Source organism: Rhinolophus ferrumequinum, chromosome 16, assembly GCF_004115265.2.
Source record: "Rhinolophus ferrumequinum isolate MPI-CBG mRhiFer1 chromosome 16, mRhiFer1_v1.p, whole genome shotgun sequence".
Taxonomy (NCBI): Eukaryota; Metazoa; Chordata; class Mammalia; order Chiroptera; family Rhinolophidae; genus Rhinolophus; species Rhinolophus ferrumequinum.
In genome coordinates, this window is record NC_046299.1 from 22,146,181 (window position 1) to 22,166,331 (window position 20,151).

The 20,151-nt window shown below is 37.3% G+C and overlaps 1 protein-coding gene across 4 annotated transcripts in view; it reads right to left on the reverse strand.

Moving 5' to 3' along the window:
- The window catches only part of CNNM2 (cyclin and CBS domain divalent metal cation transport mediator 2), a 147,138-nt gene that overhangs the window by 54,340 nt on the left and 72,647 nt on the right, over positions 1 to 20,151 (reverse strand). The gene's annotated exons all lie outside the window — the stretch shown is intronic.

Genomic DNA, 20,151 nt, shown 5'->3' on the forward strand with positions numbered 1-20,151 from the left:
TCATTCAACAAATACTTTAATTGAGTACTCACTATATAATAAGCACTGTACTAAGCACTAGGGATTACAACAAAAACACCTACAAATAAGACTATTCTTTACTGTGGAGAAGAAAGAAACTGGGAGTCTAGTGGGGAAGAGAAGGCAAGTAAAATTACAATATGGCGGACTCTAAAGTGACCTCCATGTAACAATGTGCTGATTCACTGACACACTCCATTCTGCCTGTAAAACACACTGACTGAGGCCTCCAGCACACTAAATGCTTTAGGCTAGTAGGCTACTATCTAGTACTCTGCATAGATTAAGTAGAACATTTACTGAGAATTGGTTATTTTTGTTTCCAAGCCTATCTGTGACATCTCTACTTAATGCTGCAATTACTTTAAATATTTTAGAAACTGATAAGAATAAAAAGAGAGTTGATTCAATGGAAACGATGATGAATTCTCTGGAATCAGTAAAAGCAAGTTGCTTAAAAAACAAACCAACCTACATAACTGATATTGAATTAGCTGAAGAGAATTATGAAAAGTGAGGAAAAATCTAGAAAGATTATGCACTAGCATTGTTGTGAAACGCTTTGTATTGCTTATGCCACTTAAAAAAGAAAATTCAAAGTTAGAGAAGATTTAGAGAATTCAGAGAAGATATATTACGCGTGTGGTTCACATATTATAGGAAATACCAACCAATAAACCTACATACACTCAAAGAAAATGCCTTGGTCCTACATTAGAAGAATGCTAACACTATTTTCCAATGCCTGTTGAAATAAATTGATTCAGACAAAGAACAGTAATGCCTGCTAAGTCCATTAGGTGAAAGGTTGATGGAGAAAAGGATATTCATGTGATGCTAAAGTATCACTCCACGGATAATATGTGGAAAGGGGAAAACATATCTTTACAATGGAGACAGTTGGCAATCACCACCTTAATCAAGTGATCAAACTTAACATCATTAATAGTGGACAACCAGACTTTATGTGTCACCTGATGTAATGCTCTCTGAAGTACATTTCATCCTTTACTGAAGTATGCTTGCCAAAAGTGTTTAATCAAGAATTTGGATCTAATTTCCAGTGTATAGAAACTGCAGGAGATAAATTATTTAAATGATATCATGAGAAAACAATCGTAGAAACCCAAAAGGACACTCTACCAAAGAAATAGCATGGTTTCTTTAAAAAGTCAATGTCATTATTAATTTTGTTTGGTGTTATTATAACATCAATTTCATTACATAAGAAAACATCTTTTTTTAAAAAAGTTTAAGGTGGTGAAATAACATGATGTTTTGAATGTGTTGTAAAATATTCTAGAAAATGGCAAAATGTTGATAATTGAATCGGTGATGGATATGTTGTAGTTCATTGCCTATTATCTCTACTTTTGTATATGTTTGAAACACAAAAAATAGAAAACACTCATTGCCATGAAAAAACTGAGGGAGGGTTATTCTCTCTTAAAAGAGACATAATCAAATGCAATACACAAAAACTTGATTGCATCCTTGTAAGAAAAAAAACAACTGTAAATGACATTTTGGGACACTGAGAGGAAAATCTGAATATGGACTGGGTAGTAAATGATTTGGGAACTATACATTTCTTCATGATAATGGAATTAGGATTACGCAGGAGAATATGCTGAGCATTTCAGGGTGAAGTGTCACGATGTCTGCAACTTACTTTGAAATGGCTCAGGAAAAAACATTAAGAATTATCACACCTAGGAGATTTTCTGCACTTTTGAACATTTTCATAATAAAAAATTTTAAAGTTTGTCAAATGATTGCAAGTATGTTTTTTTAAAACAATATATTTAAGGTATGTATATGTACTTTTTAAAAGATTCCATATTGGGGGCCGGCCCGGTGGCTCAGGCGGTTAGAGCTCCATGCTCCTAACTCCGAAGGCTGCCGGTTCGATTCCCACATGGGCCAGTGGGCTCTCAACCACAAGGTTGCCAGTTCAATTCCTCGACTCCCTCAAGGGATGGTGGGCGCCCCCTGCAACTAAGATTGAACACAGCACCTTGAGCTGAGCTGCCGCTGAGCTCCCAGATGGCCCAGTTGGTTGGAGTGCATCCTCTCAACCACAAGGTTGCCGGTTCAACTCCCGCAAGGGATGGTGGGCTGTGCCCCCTGCAACTAGCAACGGCAACTGGACCTGGAGCTGAGCTGCGCCCGACACAACTAAGACTGAAAGGACAACAACTTGACTTGGAAAATAGGCCTGGAAGTACACACTGTTCCCCAATAAAGTCCTGTTCCCCTTCCCCAATAAAATCTTTAAAAAAAAAAAAAAAGATTCCATATATCATTTAACTTTGTTGTTTAATGAACCAACTAAAGGTAGGAGGGGGGAGGATCCAGACAATGGGGCATTAATAAATGTTTAACAACTGGCTCTCTGGAAAAAACCAGCCCGGGTTTGTAGCATTTGCCAATTTCCATGGTGTAAATATCCCTATCATAAATGATCTCAAGTAACATGATGTCACTGAACACAGAGTTGGGAAGAGATGAGTACAACTGGTCTTTCAAGCCAATAAGAGCCAGTGCCAACACACCACTGGATCCAGATCATAAAACAGAGACATTTCAGCTTAATAGGAGAGAAGGAGTTGGTTTGCAGAAAGCAAGGTAAAAAGCAAGGCCCTCTGGGCTCTCAGTTGGTTAGAGCGTGAGCTCTTAACAACAGGGTTGCCAGTTTGATTCCCTCATGTGCCAGTGAGCTGCACCCTCCACACCTAGATTGAAGACAACGACTTGGAGCTGATGGGCCCTAGAGGGGCGCACTGTTCCCCAATAAAAATTTAAAAAAAAAAGAAAAAAGTCCTCACCTGACAAGGAGGGATGGAGGAAAGAAGAGATTTGTGCAGAGAAGACAAAGTATCACAGAATCTTCCTCAAAGGGTTGTTATGAACATTAAATTATATGTAAATTATTCAATACAATGTTTGGTATCCAATTATGACTAACTTACTAAGCCCGTCCTACTAGTATTATTTCCTAACCCAATCCATAATCGAAAGGTCATCTCATCTTTTTAAGAAGTCATATGGTGGTTGCCCCTATAAGGGGAACTGAATGGCCAGGCAACTTGCAGCTGGGTGAAAGGCAGATAACTTTACAGTGCTGAGCCTTTTAAATTTTGAAAAATGTGAATGTGAATCTATTACTTATTCAAAATATAAATGAAATTACAATCTATAAATCTTAAGACATGAGTCTCTTGAAAGGGCTCTGCTCTTCTCTTACCTTAAGCCACTAACCTGTCATGTATATAGTTATGCATTCTTCCCTATCATTCCTAATATAATTTAAAATCAACAACTACAACTGCAACCCAGTAAGAAAAGTTCCAGATCAGCACGCACAGCTGACATGGTAAAAGCTGCAGCTTCACCAGTCTATTTATATATGGAGAAGTCTGAATCTTAGCTGCCTCAGCACCCACGACAAAATTCACATTAAGTCTTCAATCACTCAGAATGCCACATTTCGTTCAAAAACTACATTCATTCAACAAATCTTTACTGAGCACTTTCTATGTATTTGGGCCTATGAATATAGACATGAATAGAACTCTCTGCAACCTTAAGGAGTTCTAACTTGGCCTTGAAAGTCTCCTTTACTAGGAATTTATCTAATCTTACACAACTATCTTTAGGCTACAATTACTATAAATATATACTGTGTTTCCCCGAAAATAAGACCTAGCCGGACCATCAGCTCTAATGCATCTTTTGGAGCAAAAATTAATATAAGACCCGGTCTTATATTACATTATATTATATAAGACCCGGTCTTATGTTATATTAAAATAAGACCGGGTCTTATATTTACTTTTGCTCCAAAAGACACATTGGAGCTGATGGTCCGGCTAGGCCTTATTTTGGGGGAAACACAGTATTACTACTAATACACACACACACACACACACACACACACACACGCACACACGCACACACACAGAGTAAAAGCAATTCTTACTTAAAGGAACCAGTATATTCTCATAAACTTGCTGTGAAACACGTTGTTAAATGAATCCTGGTTTGAAGCCATAAATTAGAGGTATATTCTTCTGGGGGGAAAAGTCCATAGAAAAAAAGGGTAAGAGTAACATGATTCTTAGCTGATTAGCAGTGATAAGTCCGACTCTCCACAGGACTCCACGCCTCCATTGGCAGGAGTCAAGTAAAGCAGCAGAAGTCTAGAGGGATTGCAAGACTTGGAAAAAGACAATCCTCCTGCTGGCCTCCTCCATCTTCGAGGAGGGGGAGCCCCAGAACTCTGTGTTTCTGGCAAGACCTACCCCCTCTCCCCCTCAATACCCATAGCCTGTCCGTCACTGTCTGCCTTGGAACCGTCAGGGCTAATGTCATCACGCCCCTATGGCAGTCACCACAAGAAGCCCAGGCCTCTAAAACCATCCTTTAGTTTCCGCCAGCCTCCAGTGCTTCACTCCCACACGTGCATTCAATACTGTGCACTGAGCCGCAGACTCAGGAGAACCCTCTGCAGACGTCTGGCACTCGCTCTTCTCCAATATGCTTTGAATTCTAGGCTCTGTTTAGGTTGCCCCTCTTTGTACTACGGTCTCCAGTAACAAGCTGGAGCAATCATGGGGCTCAGCTTCGCTCAAGGGTCATTTTCCTGCGTTGCCTATTGTCCACTGTCTGAAAAATGCCGTTTCGATACACGGCAGGTCTTCCAATAACGTCCTTTGGTTCAATGTTGATTTGTTATAACGTTGATGAGATGCCACCAGGAACTTAGCTCGTATCAATTAGCCTATGGTAAAACTGGTTTCATTACACAGTCACAGAACCTATCAATGGCATTAAGGGAGGACTTACTGTACTCTCCTTTGTACAGCTTTCTACTTGTTGAGGAAGGAGGGTGAATCTGTTCTGTTACAAATGGACATCTCTCTTCTCATGGTCTTATTTTCCACCCCAGCTTAGTCACTTTCTTCCATGGCCACTCCCTTGACCTTGTCAGTCACAATTACTGCATCCCTCGCATTATCTCGATTCTAAACACATCTCCACCCCACCACCTCCTATCTTCTTAGATCACTCCTGCTAGTACCCAAAGTCCAACAATCCTTTACCTCACTTTCAATCCATTGTTCCCACCACCCTTTTTCCCCTCCCAATCTAGCTCTAATTCATTCCACTGTCAATCGTTTAAATTAGATCCTCAATTCCCTGGCCCCTCTCATTCATCTTATTTGATTGGCTAAACAACAACCCCATGAAATCCAGCTCACTAAGAAATAGTACATATTTTCTATTTTTATCTTGTTCATTGTCTTCTGTCCCACTAGAAGGAAAGCCCATGATGGCAGGAATTCTCATCTGCTTTTTACTGTTATATTCCGGAAGCTTAAAACACATGGAAGATACTCATTACGTGTTGATTGGTTTGAATAATAAAATCCAGTGCTCAAAAGTATTCAAATGAAAATACTAAGAGTGAAATGCATATCTAGAACATCAAACTGTTTCTTGCTGTAGGGTTCTGACAAGATGGCAAACCAGAATGGGCTCCCAGCACAATTTTGGGGATTCCAGAGACAGCTTAACAAAACTGTCACACTAATATAAAAGCTGTGAGAAAAACCTCAAGGAAGACAAATCTGCCAGTTTCAGCTGGGAAGAAGAGGCCCAGGCTGGCCCCACGCAGGTGCTATGGAGGACACTGCATGGGGGAAAGGTTTCTTTAGATACGTCTTTTTCTTTTTCCATATTGCTCACACTTTTTTTGCCCTCACTGCTCACAGCACTCTCTTGTACAGAGGGCATTAACAGCAGTATTAGGGTGGTATATTCAAGTGGGCTGGGCTGGAGAGCAGTCAATATAGGTACAAGCCACAGCAAAGCAGCAAGTATACCTTCCTCTTCCTACCCACCTTCACATTCAAAGTATGCTGATGACAACTGCCAGAGAAAACTCTTAGAGGCACAAGTTAGTGTCTGTGTTTTGCTCAGGAGCCCAGGGAGCCATCAGCAGATGAGATGGCTAATGCTCCAGAGAAAATGAACTCACAGAGAAAGAGATGAACTTATCTTAAGGGCAAAATTGCTACAGAAAAAATCCAACTTAATCAAATCATCTATATCAGCCAAAATCAAGTTAACGGATCAGTATGAAAAATATAGTAAATATCTTCAAAGAGATAAGAGACCATAAATGGAAACACAAAGAACAAGAAGTTTTAAAATAAGAACCAACTAGAGTTAACAGTATGAAAATTGTAAGAACTGAAATAACCCAGTAGCTGGGTTGAGCAGCCAAAAATCAGGTTGAGAGCTCTCCTAGAAGACATTAGGAAGGAATAAACAGATGGAAAATGTGAAGAAACCTTAAGAGACCGAGAACTGAGGTGGAAGTATCAATAAAACTATGTAATAAGAGACCCAGGGCCAGGGCAAGGGAAAATAATAGGAGGAGAAAATATCTGAAGATATAATAACTGAGATTTCCCAGATGTAAGACCTCAGATTGAAAGGACTCATAAAAGGGGAACAGAAAATGGGGGAAATTTGACAACTAGTCACAGTATAATGAAACAAAAGAATAACAAAAAGAAAGAAAAAATTCCAAAGTTTATAGAAAAGTAAATCATTTATAAAGAAAAAACAAGAATCAGATTGATTCCAGAATTCTCAAAAGCAACACTTGTTCTAAGAAGCCAATGGAATGATATTTGCAAAGATATGAGGGAAAAAAATTCAAACTTAAAATGTATATCTACTTACATTATCATTTAAACACAAGGGTAAAATAAATATATTTCAGGCATTAAGGCCTCATAAGTCTCATCTCACAAAGGCCTTCTTGGAAGTATTCTAGCAAAAAGAAATACATATTCTGCAATACACTATATGTATATATACACAATGGAATATTACTCAGCCAGAAGAAACGATGAAATACTTCCATTTGTGACAAAAGGGATGGATCTTGAGATTATCATGCTAAGCAAAATAAGTCAGACATAAAAAAGTCAAGAACCATATTCATATGATTTTACTGATATGTAGGATATAAAACTTAAAGTGACAAACAAAACAAACATAGGGGCGGCTGGTTGGCTCAGTTGGTTAGAGCGCAGTGCTCATAACACCAACATCACCAGTTCGATTCCCACATGGGCCAGTGAGCAGGACCTTCCATAACTAGACTGAAAATAACGGCTTGACTTGGAGCTGAGTTGCCGGTGGGTAGACAGTTGGCTCAGTTTGGTTAGAGCGCAGTGCTCATAACACCAAGGTCACTGGTTCGATTCCCACATGGGCCAGTGAGCTGTGCCCTTGACAATTAGATTGAAAAAAACAACGACTTGAGTTGGAGCTGCTGGGTCCTGGAAAATCACACTGTTCCCCAATATCCCCCCAAAAAAATTCAGACACAGACAACAGCTCAGTGGTTACCAGAGGGAAAGGAAAGAGTGGGCAGGTAGAAAAGGGTAAAGGGGGTCAAAAATACGGTGATGAAAGAAGATTTGACTTTAGGTGGTGAACACAAAATACAATATACTGATGATGTATTATAGAATTGTATATTTGAAACCTATATAAATTTGTTAACCAATGCACCCCAATAAGTTTAATTTAAAAATGATAAGGGTAAGTATGTAACATTAAAATCACTACTGTCTAAACAAGGTACAAAACACAACAAACAAGAAAGTAAATCTATAGCAATTCCAGAACTAAAATTCTTTAAAAAAAAAAAAAAATCAAAGCACTTTTTTTGGGGGGATGGGTAGGAAGGATGGTCAGAGAGAATGTCAGATAGTCATCTTTTTTGAAGTGTGGTAGAGGAAATACATTTAAAAGTTTAGGGCCGGCCCGGTGGCTCAGGCAGTTAGAGCTCCATGCTCCTAACTCCGAAGGCTGCCGGTTCGATTCCCACATGGGCCAGTGGGCTCTCAACCACAAGGTTGCCAGTTCAATTCCTTGAGTCCCACAAAGGATGGTGGGTTCCGCCCCATGCAATTAAGATTAAACACGGCACCTTGAGCTGAGCTGCCTCCCGGATGGCTCAGTTGGTTGGAGCGCATCCTCTCAACCACAAGGTTGCCAGTTCGATTCCTCGACTCCCGCAAGGGAGGGTGGGGCAGCAAGGGATGGTGGGCTGTGACCCCTGCAACTAGCAATGGGCAACTGGACCTGGAGCTGAGTGCGCCCTCCACAACTAATCCTGAAAGGACAACAACTTGACTTGGAAAAAAGGCCTGGAAGTACACACTGTTCCCCAATAAAGTCCTGTTCCCCTTCCCCAATAAAATCTTAAAAAAAAAAAAAAAAAAAAGTTTAAACAATTGATAGAAAATAACAAAAATACATATATGTATGTATGTATATTATCAAGTTAAGGGTTATGGACAACTACCAAAAGAATAACAGAATGTAAAACTTTCAAACAAGGGGAATATCTGATGTAGCCAACAGGTGACAGGAAAAGAGGAAAGCAAAAAATAAACAGAAATCTGAAATAAAATGGCTAACAAAGTCAAAATATAGAAATATTTTATGATTAATATCAATAATCATACAGACATATTCAGAATGACTTTTTTAAAAAGATATAATATATGCTCATTTTAGAGAAGAAAATGAACTAATTTGGAAAATGGAATCTTACAAAGAAATTAAAAATCACCTTAAATGCCACCTTCTGAACTTTTTTTTTCTGCACAAGTGTATGTGTATTACATATTTTTTCACACACACACACACAAAATCCCCTTTTTGCACTTAAGTCTTGAAAAATCTCTCCATGTCAATTAAAAGACCCCAGCTTATAGTAATGTTTTTAGTGGCTAAAAAAGTAGTTTCGTCCATGGATACCTACCAATTATGGCTATATACAACCATGCATTTAATTCCTGCAGGTTAGACATTTCAGTTGTTCCAAAGTTTCACTCTTTCACATAACATTTGATAATTGCTCCTGGTAAAACTACCCTTTCCTGGTTACGCTTCTAGTTCCATAGGATTCAGAGGAGGCCCAAAGGATTCTACATGGTAAGACGACCCCCCACCTCTTTCACTGGACTCTGCTTCTCTACTGGATAAATCTCATCACCACATTAAAAGCCTGAAATATTTCCCATCTTTACAACCAAAAAACTTCTCCAGATCTCCTCTCTTCTTCCTGCTGTCACTCCATTTCACTACTCCTTACAGCACAACCCTTGAAAGAACTGTGTGTCTACTCACTGTCTCCATTTCCTCATCCTTCATTCTCGCCTCAACATGCTCCCAATTAGTCAGTCTCGTCCAATGAAACCACTCTTGTGAAGATCTCCAATGACCTCTCATTTGGCTAAAGCCACTGATGAGTTCTTAATCCTCAATCAGTTTTTGATTGCTCCTTTCTTGAAACAATCTCTTTACTTTGCTTCCACAATACTTTCTGGGTTTTCTCCATTAACGAATGGCCCCTCCATCCCAATCTCCTTAGCTGGCTCCACTCACTCCCCCGGACCTCGAAAAGTCAGTGCTCTTGATCTTCAGAGTTGGATTTCTTCTCTTCTCTGTTTACACTTACTCATTGAAGTCAAGACCTCATTTAGTCTCAAAGTTTTAAGTATCATCTATAGGCTGATGACCCCTAGTTATATCTCCATCCAGATCACACTTCTGAATTCCAGATTTATATTTCCAACTGCCTACTTCATATCTCCCACCAGGCTATCTACTAAGTATATCAAACTTTATTTCTTTCTCTAAATCTTGTTCCTCCTTTAGTGGAGGAAGGGATGAATCAACATTTACCCATTGCTCAAGCCGAAAACCTAGGCCTCATCCTTAACTTTTCTCTTTCTCTCTCTTCTAATTCTCTGAAAAATATCCAGAATTTGATCTTTTCTCACCAACCCCAACTCTACCCCTTTGGTCCAAGCCACCATTATCTCTCACCTGAATTGCAACAACAGCTTACTAACTGGTCTTACTCTTTCTCTCCACATTACATTCTTTGCAGGATCGCCAAGTGATCTTTTACAAAGATCACTAAAATTCTGTCATTGCCCCGCTCAAAACCCTCCCCAAACTCCCCAACACACCTAGAATCAAAGCAAACCCCTTACCATGACCAGCAAGTCCTTACCGATCTCTGCCAATTTTTGTGACTTCATCTCCCATCATTTCCGAACTGGCTTACTCTTCTCTGTGTAGAGAGAGAAGAGTATTCTTCTCTCTTACTCTTCTTGCTGTCCTTTGATATGTCAAATATACTCCTGTCTAAGGATCTTTAGTCTCCCATTGCCATTTGTAGATCACTCTTCTCTAGATTTTCGTATCACTTACACCCCCACTTCAACCAGGCCTCTGCTCAAATGTCACGTCCTCATGAGGCCTTCCCTACCATCCTATCTAAAATAGCTCCACCTCCCCCAGTCAATATGCCTTTTTTTTCTGTGCTTTATGTAACACTTATCAGTACCTGGTATCATATGTCCTATTTATTTGCTCAGCGTGCTCCTCACTTAGATACAGAATGCACAAAGGCAGAACATTATCTTAGTGACACTGTTTCTTCCATGCCTAAACCATGTCTGGAACACAAGCACCCAACTCGTAAGTCTTTTTAGAGTAACATTGACTAAACACCCTCAGTCATACATCTTCATGCCATTTGCATTAAAGGCTAATAATCCATCTTTTCCTACCCCTCAAAAATCAAGAGTCATCAGATAATAACAATGTAAAATGTTATTACAAAATGTTTCAGGTATAACAAACAGTGTAATACAAAAACACCCACGTACCTACCACTCAGTTTAAGGAATAAAACATTATAAATATAGTTGAGCCCCATGAAACCCTCTCCACTGAGACAACTTAGTATCAGGTTTAAAGAAAACCTAAAGAGGAAAAAATGTTCATCTGATTTTTCCCCCATTAGCTTTTTAAAAAACAACAACAACAACAACAACAAAAAAACCAGAAAATAAAACTATTTGACAAAATAATAAAACTACTAAAAAAAAAATCCCATGTTACAATGAGATTGGGGTTTGGGATGGAGAAAACAAAAGAAAGGGAAAAAGCAGACATAGGGAAGTAGGCACAAAGAAGCAGAGACCTGGTAAGGTATTCACAGGGACACTAAGAGGAGGAGACGGGAGGCAAGAGGAAGGTGATGCTAGGAACTGGGGGAGGATCATCCATCTTCCCTGCTGAACACAGGATTACAGAACAGTCACGAAGCCTGGATCTAACTAGGTATACATTCAATTACATTACAGAAAGTTTGGATGACACTCATGTAATCACATAGTGTGGCATGGCAGCATATATCAAAGTTGGTAAGTAAATGTTGTATGTAAACAGAGGGGAAACAAGCTGGTGGCTCAAAACATAACAGAGATACGAGGTCTGATCAAACAATACAGTGAATGCTTAAATAAAAAAAATTGTTACAGTAAAAGACACATTGCCATTAATCCCCCTCAGGGTATTTCCCCTCATTTCAAACACACTTATCCATCGTTCTTGCCACTTTCTAAAGCAGTTTTGGAAGTCCTCTTTCGTGAGTGTTTTTAATTGTGCTGTCGTGGCTGCCTTGATGTCCTGAATCAATTCAAAACGTTTACCTTTCATGGTCGTTTTGACTTTGGGGAAGAGCCAGAAGTCGCACGGTGCCAGAATCACTGAATAAGATGGATGAGGACACACCATATGTTTTTATTTAACAGAAATTGCTGTACCAGAAGCGATTGTGACACAGGGTCTTTCCATTGTGATCACAAAATATGGTGAATGCGGCTGCTGAGTGCCATCCAATGGAAATGCAGGGATCTTCAATATGGGAAGCAGCACACTGAACCTTAGTTAACAGTGTGTGACAAGTTTCAACTTGTTCCATGCAGTCAGTCGGGTGTGAACTATGGTTGAGAGAAGGTATGTTTTAAAGTGTGCCATAAATCATCCTCCATCATGACAACACTTCGTGTCACACATCACTTCTGGTACGGTAATTTCTGCCCAATAAAAATATTACGGTGTCTCCTCATCTACCTTATTCAACAGGTCTGGCACCGTGCGACTTCTGGCTCTTCGCTAAAGTCAAAATGACTCAGGACATCAAGGCAGCCACAACAGCGCAACTACAGACATTCACAAAAGAGGACTTCCAGAACTGCTTCGGAAAGTAGCAAGAACAGTGGGATAAGTGTGTTTGAAGTGAAGGGGGGTATTTTGAGGGGGGTTAATAGCAATGTGTCTTTTAGTGTAATACATTTTTTTAAGCATTCACCGTATTTTTTTATCATACCTCATAGATGGAAAATCTTTTCAGTTAGAATAATTCCCTAAGGATTCAAAAAAATTAGAGTCAAACTGGAAATACCATGACCCATTAAAAATAGGTCTTTTAGAGCTTTGTCACTACAGAGCAGTATCACTAATACAACAGAAAATTTGGTGTGTTATTGAATCTAATATATCTAATAGAATCTGATACTATTTTGCCACAAAAGCTATTGGCTCCATAGAGAATAGCTGATTCTAGTCTAGTCTAGGAAAAGAATCAAGATGGGGCTGGAATATCTTGTTTTTGCCACAATGTCTAGAAAGGAGCAGTTTAAAGTCAGATGGCATTTTGGCTATTAATTCTGTGAAAATTCACGAGTCTTAATGGTACTCAAAAGGGGCAAAATCTTGAACTACAGGGTACCTGTAGTGAAGAGGGCAAGTAGAGGTTAAAATCCAGCCAGGCTTAGCTAGCTGAACTGTGAGTCTTGACCTGGGGCCTTTTTGTAATTCATCTACCTAGAGGGACAGCTTTGTCTTAATTCACACAGAAGTACTGCTTGTGCTAGAGATGGTCTTGGGTATGGGACATGAATTTCCAATAATATTAAAAATGTTCTATGTCAATGCACATTAATTCATATGATTACCAGATAAAGTTCTATCAATGCATATCAGACAGTTAACTACATCTAAAGTAGTCAAGAGACCAAAAATTAGGTAAGTACAACATACAAAAGAGGCACAGGCGTGGACAGTCCCATTACTAAAAAAGGGTTTAGGCCAATAAAAAAACAAGCCTGGGCAATTACTGACCCAGTCCTGTATCTCCAACCCATAACCCTGCAGTAGGTTTGAAATGGTAATTCTGCCCATCTTCATTGAAAAAATAAATTTCTAACCCCTAAATAAAGAAACAGTAGTGATATTTTTATATAAGTCATGTTGATATAGGTGTAGTAATAATTTTTATAACCATTACGCTCATTTGTGCATGCTTTTTAAAAAGTTTAAAATTCTTGAGACTATCTGACTTAAAGACTTATTTGACTTATTAGAAATTTGAAGTACTTGAGGAAATCAGATATATTAAATTTGTAAGTATGATCTGAAATGTTTAAGGGACTCTAATCAAGTTTATAAAGGGTGTTAATATGAGAATTTCATCTGTGAAGTTTAAAAGCATTTGAGCATCAATAAAAGAACACGCAAATATGTCTTTAATATTAACATACAAATAACTAAAATTTACTGGATTTGCTATATTTTAAGTTGTCTTTTAAGGCTTAAAGAAAAATAGGTTTTAAAGTCATAATTTTAATAAGTTAAACTCTAACCAAAGCAGTAAGTAACTCAGTGTCTGCCTGGTGTAGTGTAACTAGATAGCCTACATTCAAATTCCAGCCCTGCCATGCCACCTTCGGCAAGTTACGTGAATTTTTGTGCCTTAGGGTCTTCATCTATAAAATGAAATAATTATAGTACATACATCAAAGCCCTTGTGAGGATTGAATTAATATACATTAAACACTTAAACAGTTACAGAGGAAATTGTAAGTGCTCTATAAATGTTAGCTACAATTGCCATCATCATCATTGACTGATTATTGCCTGACTAGACTATAAATGCCTTAAGGACAAGAACAGTGTCTTACCTGTCTTTATATTCCTACCGTTTAGCACACTGCCTGCAACCCAACAGGCACCCAGTAAATATTGCCTCAATTTAACTGACTAGTCTCCAATTCTAGCTATTAGGTTGTGGGTTGCAAGCTATAATACAGAAAGGGAACCCACAAGATAAATGGCAGAAGCAAAAATAAAAGGGCCAATAAAAACTAGACCCCCAAATTTTATACAGTCAAAAAATATAATTTCTTGGAGTGGTGTTTTCTTACTCTATGTATAGGAAAAGTCCCAAACTGTACTAAGAGAATTTCAATCGGGACTGGATAGTAATAGTTGATCGAAATCTAGACCCTAGATCTAGAATTATAGAGACTCGATATAGAATTTGAGATTTCTCCTCAATAAATTTAATCTAACAGTTTACTGTAGAATTAATTACTTTAACTTTTTCCAACCACCAAAACTTGTTTCTGAATTAAAGTATAATACAGTCTTAACCCATTCAATACAAGGCGCCCTTTTTATTTTCCATTGCTCTTGGATTTTCCAGCAGTTTGGTCTCATTTGGGTTAATTACCAGTACCCTAGATGGAAAATTTTTCTGGTAGGTTGTTCCATTGAGAGCCATTAGAAAGCACTGTTTGCGTCAGACTCTGTTTTCTGCTTGGATAAAGGGGGCTGTTACTTCCAATCCCAATTTTTTTTAGCATCCCGCCGTCACACTTCACCGAGTGCACCCTGTGCTTGCCTTCTAATGACCTTTCAAAGCAAAATGCTTTATCTAACTTTACCTTTATTTACCTTCCCTTAGAGTACAGATTAAGTCCACACAGGTTTTAATTTCATCAACAGATATCACATGACTGCGGTAATAGTAATAGTTCACAATTATTGCAGGCCTGTGTATGCCAGGCACTGTATTTGTATATCTCATATAATTATCCAAGAACTCCATGAGAAAGAGCTTATTATTAATTCCATTTTTTAAATCACAAAACAGACTTTACAAGGCTAACTAACATTCCCTGGGTTTCTGTCCTCCCTTCTAAGGACTTCGATTACTCAAAACAGTTTTCTCTTATAAAATAGGGCTCTATGAACAATTCCTCATTTTACAAGTTAAGTAATTGAAGATCAAAGATTACATAGCCAAGAAGTATACAGAACTAGAATTCATGTCGATATAGTTCCAAACTCCATATTGTTGATTATTTTGCTATGCTATCTATATAATTTAATAAGGGCTTTCATAGAATTTCCTTCCACTCTCAGCTAAGGAATGAAAAATCTGCCTGAAAAAGACTACTTATTTTGAATTATACTTCTCTTTTTATGTTTGAAGAAAGATAGGGAAAGGGAAAGAAAGAAAAGGCTATGGTAACTTTTCTCTCCAAAGGTTCTGAAACTGTTCTCTACGACAGACTACACCAAACTGGATAGAGTCACAGTGAAATATCACTGAGTACTGAACCCTTTTCTAGAACATTCTTTAATGTTTTTAGAACTTCAGTAAACTGCTTGGCTTGCAGGTAAATAAATTCAACCTTTTTTTGCAATTCAACTTAAGATTTTTAAAAATAGATGTACCAAATTATCTATATTTTCTCTCAAAACCCAGTGACAACAAGTTACTCTATAACATATATCATATAGTGTTCTCTACTTAAGTCAGTTCTGATTGATAAAATTGCACTCACTTATTTTTAGAGGTTTTCATTTTATAATTCTTACTGGTAGAAAATAGTTTCAAAATTCAACCTGGTATTCAATGCTTATTCATTTTAACTCACTTTAAATAAATACTTTAAATACCAGATTATCTATTTTAAATACCAGATTATTTCTTAATAATAGTATCTCTAGCAATGTTTTGTTTTGTTAGAGTATTTTTAAACGAGCCTAGAATTTAAAATGGGAACTTCAAGGAGCAATCACATATTTAGAAGTTATCAAACTTTCACTGGGTTCAATAATTTAACATATCCGACAACTAAAAAACCATATTATTAAACAATTCTGATCTGAAACCTAGAGCTATACATTGTAATCCAATCTCACACAAAAAAGTACAAGAGTATCTTCAAGTTTACAGTTTAAAAGTACTTATAAAGTTGAGCCCAAATAATGTCCTAGTCATATACGAGTAAATGAGTATCTCCCTAATTCAGGAAAAAAACTGAGATTAAATTTACTTTATTAAGCAAATAGTTTACTTAGATATTATATATTAACAGTATAAATAAGTCTACTATAAATCCATTATAGAATATTTAAAATAGACAAGAGGTTTATTTTACAGTTTGATACATATTGCACCAAACTGCTTTCTAAAAAGAGTGCAAGACAGTCAGTCTGTTTTCTGTACTCTCAACATTGGATTTTGTCAATCTTTGCATTTTATTTAATGAAATGTATAAAATACGATGTCTTGTTTTGATTGTTAAGGAAATTTAACAGTTTAAAGTCATTGACTACTGCTTTTTGTTGTTCATATTCTCTTTTCTACTGGTGTGTTTATCCTTTAATTTTTTTTACTTAAAAGCTCTTTGTAAATTAAATATTTTGTGCATTTTTTGCAAGTATTTATTCCAATCTATGACCACCTTTTAAATACAGGTTATGCATTGTAGCCAAACCTGTCAATCTTTTTCTTCATGAATTTTGGATTTTGTATAGCCTTAGAAAGTCCTTCCCCCATCAAGAGTATAAAAGTAATGTATTCTCCCACAATAAATCCATCTTGAATTTGTTTTGGCACAAAAAGTGGCCTCCTACTTTCTTTGAATGTCCATTTACTCCTAATTTCTAAAATTCTGAGACACATTGATCAAAAAGTTAGTGTGTGCCACATTCATATTTTTCATGATTTTATAAAATTTAGTTTTCATATTCCACCCCCATTCATTGTCATGTTTTTCCAAACAGGAATACTTATATTTTAGCCCACATCATCTTCTTAACTATTTTAGTTCTCCTTTCCAACTCCATCATGTTTTTTCTTGTATTATTACATTCAAAACTTACACCAAAACTTCAGAAGTAACAACATAACATTTTAATAAATGACCAGATGGTGCCTCTGTTAGGTTTCAGGTTCCTTCTTAACAATGTCCAGTACTTCATCCACCAAACTATACTGAACCATTATTTTTAGAATATGGTTTATAATAAAACTTAGCTCATATTCCTCTGACGAAAAGTATATACATTACCCTTGTCACATGAATCTCATTTGTCAAGAATTTGAGAACTGATGTAGGCACATAAAAAGTTCTTAAATATTATCAATAGTATCTAAGAAATTATAACATAAAATCTCTTATACATTGCTGGTGGAAGTGTTAACTACTTTGACTTCATTAGAGGGCAATTTGGCCAAATCTACCAAACCTGCAAACGCAAATATCTTTTGATTCGGCAATTTTACTTACAGGAATTTATCCTATAGGTAAACTTATACGAGTGTAAAATGATGTATGAACAAAGGAAATTCTTTGTTGCATTGTTAACAGTGAGAAGTCTGGAAACAATTTAAATATCCATTAATAAGAGACTGTTAGGACTGGCCCGGTGGCTCAGGTGGTTGGAGCTCCATGCTCCTAGCACCGAAGGCTGCCTGTTCAATTCCCACATGGGCCAGTGCCACATGGCTCAGTTGGTTGGAGTGTGTTCTCTCAACCACAAGGTTGCCAGTTCGACTCCCGCAAGGGATGGTGGGCTGCATTCCCTGCAACGAACAACTGGCAACTGGACCTGGAGCTGAACTGCACCCTACACAACTAAAGATTGAAAGGACAACAACTTGACTTGGAAAAAGTCCTGGAAGTACACACTGTTTCCCAATAAAAAGTCCTGTTCCCCTTCCCCAATAAAAATCTTTAAAATAAAAAAAATAAGAGACTGTTAAATCAATTATGATACATCCATGTAATAAATATGAGTACAATGCAGCCATAAAAAAAGAGTGAGAATGTTCTTTTATGTACCAGTATGAAACTATCTCTAAGATCTATTGAAGAAAGCAAAGCACAGAAATATGTATACAATATGTATAACATGCTATCATATGTAATAAAAAGGGGAAAATAATAAACACACTTTTCATTCGTGTGTTTCTAAATGGAAATACAAGAATTAACTTTGGTTGCCTCCAGGGAAAGAGCACTGGTAAAAGGGGGAAGAAATTTCAATATATATATTTTTGTACTTTAATAATATTTTATATACTGTGAATGTATTACCTATGCAAAAAAATAAAAATAAAATAGCAAAACATTTACCATTGCTTTTTTTGTTGTTTTAACTTTTATTTTAAATGTGGTTTTCCAGGACCCATCAACTCCAATCAAGTAGTTGTTTCAATCTAGTTGAGGAGGGCACAGCTCACAGTGGCCCATGTGGGGATGGAACCGGCAACCTTGTTGTTAAGAGCACCGAGCTCTAACCAACTGAGCTAACCAGCCGCCCGACTATTGTTTTTAAATTTAATTTTACCTGACAATCACACTTTGTAGGCTTTTCATTTCATTGTCACACTATTTTTCATAATATATCCTTTGCTTAAAATAGCTTATTTTACCCTACCAGTGGTCTCAGGATGCTTTTATTAAGCAAAGATGAGATACCTATTGACACACACCTTTCCTAAGTATGTGCACATATTAGTAAATAGATATCCTCCATGCGCCAAGCATTGCGCTGGATGTGAGACATAAAAAAATATACAGTCCCTGCTTAAATCTATGTCACTACTGTCACTTTTTTTTCCAAAATGTAAAGTTTTCCCTGACTATAAAAAATATAGGCTCAGGGCCGGCCCGGTGGCTCGGACGGTTGGAGCTCCATGCTCCTTGCTCCCAAGGCTGCCGGTTTGATTCCCACAGGGGCCAGTGGGCTCTCAACCACAAAGTTGCCAGTTCAACTCCTCGAGTCCCGCAAAGGATGGTGGGCAGCGCCCCCTGTAACTGGACCTGGAGCTGAGCTGCGCCCTCCAAGACTGGGACTCGGGGAATGACAACTTGAGGCTGAACGGCGCCCTCCACGGCTGGGATTGAGGGGACAACAACTTGACTTGGGGGAAAAATATAAATATATAGGCTCATTGCTTAAAAAAAAAAAAGGAAAACATCACTATTAAGAGACAATGACAATTAATATTTAATGTTTATCTTTCCAAAGTTTTTTAAATTTCACATATATCTTTCAAAAAAACAAACATGGGGATATTATATATACTATTTGGCAATGTATATTTTACACTTGAATACATATGAACACTTTCCTATATTATTAAATACAGTACTGAAATGTTTTAAATCAAAGTAATATGTACATGATTAAACATCCCCCTACTTATCTCTTCTAAAATGTTCCAACTTTTAGTTTACTTTTGTCATTATTTCCATCTCTCTAACACTTCTACCATTATGTTTTTGAAATTTTCTGAAATTTTAATAAGATAACATTGACTAGTGCCATTCAATGAGTCTTGCATTTCATATGTCTCTACTAAATGTACAAAGTCTTACATCTCCTCTATTTGCATGTGACAACTACAAATCTGGAGTGATGCAGGTGTGCTGTACTGATGACACAACAAATACCTTAAGATAAATAGTCATAAACAGTGTAAATATCCAAAGTGGTGAGCAGCTGTTTTCATTATTTCTTGATTTATCCCTTTTAGACATTGTATGGACTTCAACTCACTATAGATCCTTTTCGTCACATCCCATCTCCAGTCCCCCCTTCTCCCAATATACTTTTTATCAGTAATTGTACATTCTTTATATGTTAACTTCATAACTTTTAGTAATATAATTGTACCTTTATTTTCTACCACTTATAGACAGTATCCTTTGACTTCCCACTTTTAAGATAACCATGTTGGCACTCCTTTGGCACTCCTTTTATACTTAGTTCTCTTCCCCTCCTTTCCCCTCTCAGCTTCTACAATATAAATTTACTTTTTTGTACAATAGAGTTAACACATCTGATGGTTGCACCACTTTCTACTGTACGGATACACACACCATAATTTCCCTGATTAAAACTCTAATGGATACACTTTGTTCCCAATTTTTCAGTCTTAAAAGCAATACTGAAATAAACATGCTTATACACACCTTATACACTTCTCCAGTTTTTTTTTCCTTAAGATAAATATTTAGAAGTGAAACTTTCTGGGTGAAAGATACCTTGTTAAGGTTAAACTATCTTGCAGAAAAGATTTACCAA